The sequence below is a fragment of the Amphibalanus amphitrite genome, unplaced genomic scaffold (assembly GCF_019059575.1).
Source record: "Amphibalanus amphitrite isolate SeventyFive unplaced genomic scaffold, NRLGWU_Aamphi_draft 002026F_arrow, whole genome shotgun sequence".
NCBI lineage: Eukaryota > Metazoa > Arthropoda > Thecostraca > Balanomorpha > Balanidae > Amphibalanus > Amphibalanus amphitrite.
The window spans coordinates 52,606-58,932 of record NW_024883519.1 but is presented as its reverse complement, the minus strand read 5'-3'; positions in this window follow the sequence as shown (position 1 = coordinate 58,932).

Below are 6,327 nucleotides of genomic sequence, written 5' to 3'. Positions count from 1 at the left end.
AGCCGCCCCAAGTTCCAGACGGAAAATCGCCCGGTTCCAAACAGCGCGGGACGCAGGGCGAAGCGATAATTAATTCATTTACAGGCACAAACAAGGACAGAGCACACAGGCATACACGCACACAGGCACGCACGGCGTACGCACGAGCGCGCGCACACGCGAGCTGGATGTTTGAGTGGACAATACAGCCGGACGTGCATGCATTCATGCATGAAACTCATTATGAAACCGCAAGTATGCGCGTTTCGTGTGCTAGAGGCTAATATCCTGCCTGTATTGCATTTAATGATGGAATTAGTTAACCCATCTGATGTAATCCAGAAGTGCTAAAGAGCTCGGTTCCATGTAGCCGCCACTGATTTGTAGTCGGCAGAGGCGAATTAATGGGTCACATGTCACAAAGAATGGGCTGAATACCATTTGCAGCGAGCAAGGGACCTCATTAGCAGCACGCTAACAATGAAAATTGATTAGTTGACTGTCAGTGGCGACAAGAAAATGTGTCCTCACCCTATTTCTGCGAGCCTTTCTGCCTCTCGTCGTCTCGGACAGCAGCGAAAGGGCCCATTGTAAACATCAAACGCGCCGCCGGGTGGAGTCAGCGCTCCACCGCCGTGACGTCACTGCCGCCGGCGCGGCCGATGATTGGCTCTCCAGTCGCTAATGAGAGCTGAACTGATCGGCCTGAACAGAGCCGGGCCGGATTGTCGCTCCGGCTGCCGGGGAGGGGTCGGAGCCGGAGATTGGACTGGCACAGAACGCGCCAACTTGGTGAGAAACGTCGCTGACGAAGATGAGTTGTTCAGGCGTGACGTCACAAAACACAGCGATGACGATAAGTCGCCGAGTTTCCTGCTTGATATAGGCATAAACGGTTATTCGTAAGCGGGGATCTCGATCTATTCTTAACATGAAACGGGAAAAATTACCAAGACTTTCGAAGTTTCGCTACAAGTAAATACCTGAAGTTAGTTCGAGCTTGGCTCTGGAAATATGAACGCCCCTAAAATTGGAGCTTTGGTCTATCTGAGAATGCATTGTCTCACTGGGTCGAGCAAAAATAAAACATAAAAATAATAACAATGGTCACAGATGAAGCTCAAGCTATTCAAAAAGAAAAAAAAACTTGATTTGGGCTACTGTTGTTCTGGTCGATAAGCTGTGTCTGTGTCTATGTCTGCGCATTTCTATGTGTCTTTGTGTCTATCTGTGTGCCCCCCCCCCCCCAACGCTCCCTGTTGCTGGCCAGCGATCCATAGCTCCCCATCAGGGCACCTCAATGAAAAGCCGCGCCATGGGGAGGCACGGAAAGGCCAACTTATGCCGCCGTGACTGTCACGGCGATGGTCGAAACGGCTCCGTAAAGCTTTATTCTCCCGAGTCGACGGCAACTTTTCCTGAGGCTCACAAAATGGCCGAGGGACTGACCTAGAATTGTGAATGAAGGGCTCCTTGCAGTCTGCAGGATAGGGTAGACCGGGGCTAACTGAGCCGGTATTGTCCTAGAAACGTCACTGCTTCGATATGATGCATAGCAGTATTTGAATATGCAGTCATTACTCAGTCACAGATAACAGTAGTACTGGATTGGAAACAGAATATTGGCAGTTGCAGTAAGAGGCCGAATGCTTTTATGCGGCGGCGCCAAAATGAGATTCTCGCGTGCTGCTGGGTGGATAATTTGTGTGTTGTGTACACTGAACTCTAATATATACTCTATATAATATATACTCTATATAATATATACTCTATATATATATATATGTCGTAGGCATCGGGTGAAATCCGGCATTTCATGAAATGCCTAGGCATTCCATGGAATGCCGGCAAAAACTGAAATCTTCGTAGAAATAGGCGCGTTACAGCGAATGCCTGAAAATTTTAGGCATTTCATGAAATGCCAGGCGGAGGCCAGGCACTCCCTGAAATATGGTCAAAATTAACTGAGTACACTCGTTGCCTAGGCATTACATGGATTGCCCAAAAGACGACCGGCACTCTCTGTAACAAAACTTTTCGTACGCGGACGGTTGTGTGCATATACACGCCGGCGGGCGGGAGGGGGAGGGACGTTATCGTATTGGTGTAAAATGGGCTAACACTACGAGATATTTCACGGATCGTCTCGTCTGCAGCGCAGCGTACCTACTTTATTGTTAGCTAGTACACAAATATTACACTGTGCAGTTATCGGCTTTCTCTGAAGTGTGGGGTCTGCTGTGTTGGTCCATAGGCAGTAAAAAAAATAAATATCGTCTGGAAACTCTCCTATAGAGACCGCATTTTCAAACAAAAGGTTCCAGAACTGTTTTATTATTTGTTGACACATGGGAGCGCTGCGTGGAACCGATTCGTACACATCATTCCAGCCTTACGGCACTTGCACCTTTTGGTGTTGCACTGTTTGGCGCTGGCCCGGCATACACACTGTTTCATCCCTTGCCCTCCAAAAAGTGACTGCTCTCGGAACGCCTCTCTCAGGCCAAGAGTGCGATCTGTTCCGACCACCCCAACCTCGTTTGCATCGGTTTCCCGCAAAGCTGAGCGCGGAAACCAGCCCTTTTTATGACCCCGGCGCGCGTACTCAGCTGATACACATCATTCCTTGCATCAGTGATCACTGCGTGGATGTTAGCAGGATCGAGCGGCCCACGGTCCACTTTGGGCGGGAAGCGCGGGAAACCACATAGCTGCGGTAATCGTTTCAGAAAGTACCGGGCCGTCGTCAGTCGGGCATTTCATGTAATGCCTAGGCAACAAATGTACTCAATTGGTTTGACCACAATTCAGGGAGTGCCTGGCCTCCGCCTGGCACTTCATGAAAAGCCTAAAATTTTCAGGCATTCGCTGTAACGCCCGTATTTCTACGAAGATTTCAGTTTTTTGCCGGCATTCCATGTAATGCCTAGACATTTCATGAAATGCCGGATTTCACCCGATGCCTACTATATATATATATATATTATATATATATATATATATATATATATATATATATATATATATATATATATATATATATATATATATATATATATATATATATATATATATATATATATATATATATATATATATATATATATTATATAGAGTATATATATATATATATATTATATATATATATATATATATATATATATATATATACTCTATATAATATATACTCTAATATATAGGTTGTGTATTGCAAGAAATCGTCTTTTCTTGTATTTTGTCGTTTACATTTAAAATCGAAGCTACCAAAGTTACTTTCATTTGCTTAAAAAATTAAAGTATTTCACTTTTAATTTGATCATTTAGAGGGCATAATGCGTGGTGTTTTCTTTTGAAAAAAAATTGTGGTGCAAAGCCTTACATACGTATAGGTACATCAACAATGGAGGAGGGGAATGAGCGGTAAAAACCTGCCGTTCTGGCTACAACCCAACGAACCAAGAGGAACAAAAGATTAGAACAGGAGATGTCTCACATGCCACCTATTCGCTTTTCTCACCGAACATCTCTACGGGCTCAGTGGGTTGGCGCCATGGGTCACCGTGACCGGGCTGAGTGGGATCAGGACTATTCCGCTGTGTGTGAGCTGCATTTCAGAAAGGAAGATTTCGAAGAAGATCGGTCATTTCGCACCGGCATGCAGAGACAGCGCCGTCGGCTCAAGAGCGGCGCAGCCCTGTCAGTATTGACCAGCGTGGATTACGCGATGCCCCCTGTGCACGAGCGGCCAGCGAAACTAGCCATGGCATCCGCACGCCACTCACACCAGAAGCAGGTTATGAAGGGCCAGACCGATGCGTTCTTCACGAATGACAATATCAGCTATCAGGTGGCAACTACAACTGGTCGAGTGTCCGACAGTTCCTGGAGAATGAGGCGGTACTCAGGATCACTGGTCACGTTTCAGCCCCGCCGACGCCTCCGCCCGAATGGCACCATCACAGCAGGAGTGACAGCAGGATGGTGCTCTTGTCATCCAGGAGCTAGTGGCCGCGGTGGCGAAATCCACTGAAATGGAGGACCTGGATGATAGCGCCAAGGCCTCCCTGGGACACAGCTCCGGCGCCTTGGCACGCTCGGCTCTGCGCTCGGCCACCAGGCGTAACAAGTACGGTGCCTCCGCCCTGCCTCCGCCAGCCTGCTGATCGATCATGGGGCTACGCCGCTGGAGGTACGACTGGAGAAAGACGAGGAAGACATCGACCTCACCGTGAGGATCTGCCAGATTTGGAGGCAACTGCCGAAGACGGAAGCTAACAGGAACCAGCTGCTGGTCTGCGATCAACCAAGAAGTGACGCAGAAGTGACGAAGATAGTCGTAAACCGAGATGTCGAACTGACCGGAAGTCGTTTGCAATGATAGCCAGCCACGACGTCCTTAGGAGCCTCCTTCCAGAGATGTATGCGACGGTTTTCAATCTATTTGCTGGAAAGTGTGGAAACATGGTAACTGATAAGTGAGACAGACACTCAAGACAGTGCTGTCCATCGAAAGTCAGGAAGCAGACACCCCAGCCACTGGTGCAACCCGATCGTGGAGCGACAAGAGGCCAAAGCTCAGCAGGGTCAAGAAGATGTAAGGCGGGGAAGTAAGGTCGCTGATGAAATTGGGAGGGCAGGCGAAGCGAAGTGACACTTGAAGGGGTGTTTTGTGACGTTGGTTTGAATCGTGACGTTTGGATGGTTCGTTGTGACAGGACTGGTATCGATTAGCATGTAAATAAAGAGATCAAACTCCCATGTATGTACAAGTACTTTTTGTGGATGAGAGTGAGAAATCATTATAATCAAATCAGTGGCATACGTTCCCTCACAACGGTGAGGAAAGTGTAACCAGCAACGTTAACCCTCGCATGTGTAGGGGGGGGAGGGTCGGATGGACCCCCCCCCATGGTTTTTCGCGAATAACTCGCGTAAAAAGCGGCCGATCGCGACGAAACTTTCAGTACCCTCGCATTGATCAATTTTACACCTACCCTGAAAATTTCATGACCCTGACCCAAATGACCTTTGACCTGTGACCTCTTTTCCGAGACCATGTTTGGCCGGAATCGCGATTTCGCGTATGTCGGCTCGCACTAGCCGCGTGTTTGCAAGCTTTTCGTGGTTTCAAACGTTCAAACATGTGATTTGATGTTACTCCCGTGTGTGTCAAGGTCACCTGAAGGTCAGGTCAGGTCATTGACCTTTGGTGACCTCGGGTGACCTCGGGTCACTTTTTCGAGTTTTACATGTTTCTAGGCTAGTTTTTGGAGCTGAATTCGAATTTAGCAACCATTTGAACATTTACGAAGTAGTTTTGGTGACTTCGTAACATGTTACGAAGCTGTCAGAGGCGGTTGACACGTACTACGAATACCCGTCACGACGCCTACTGGTTGACCTGACCTGACCTGACCCGACCTGGTCTAAATGCTTCAAGACATCATCTGTGATCAAAACTAACACGATATTCGTGATCAGCACCCCGAAAAACCCCTTAGCAGCCACACTTTACGACTTTCTAACAGGTCCCGATTTTCCCGACTTTGGGTCATTGACCTGACCTGGAAGGTCAACCAATGACCTAGGACCTTAAAATTGGGTATCATCGGCTTCCTCTCGTCACGGGCAACACGCTCGTTTTTTCCGCGAAGCTCTAGCTCGATCAGGGGCCAAACGGCAAGGGGGGGGGGGTCCAACCGACCCCCCCCCCCCTACACATTAGAAGCTGGCAAACGCCGCACACATGCGAGGGTTAAGTAAATAAGTTGCCATTATGCAAAAATGCAGCAATAAACACGAGCACGGCTAGTCGATTGCTTCTTTATAAGTTTCATTCACATAAACCAATATTTTTGTTGCCTGTGAGAGGAGATATCGAAATATGGGCACGAAATATTCGGTTCTGTTTTCGGCCTCTTACTGCAGCCACCGGAATCCTGTTTCCAATCCAGTACTACTGTTATCTGTGACTCAGTCTAAAACTTTGCTTACGCGATGCAGTTTTTCGTCTTCGTATCACTGGAAGATGGCCTTTCTGGTCCCGTGGGACCATCTAAGAGAGCATCTTCCAATATCTCAGGCTATATCCCTAAGTGGTGCGCAGCGAGCTAGGTTTTGGTAAAACTGGTCATCAAACTTCAAAGCCATTTTGTTCCACCTATACGAGTATACTACAAATATACTTTGGTCTACTACTTTCCCGGCAACACGGCACGGAGATGATAGAACTGTTTGGGCTTACCTTACCACTCTGCCAACAATGCAGGACCACGTTGGATGGGCCCACCGGCCACCACTCACTATCATCTACACGGTCCACCCACCCCGCCAGCAGCGTGGAGCACG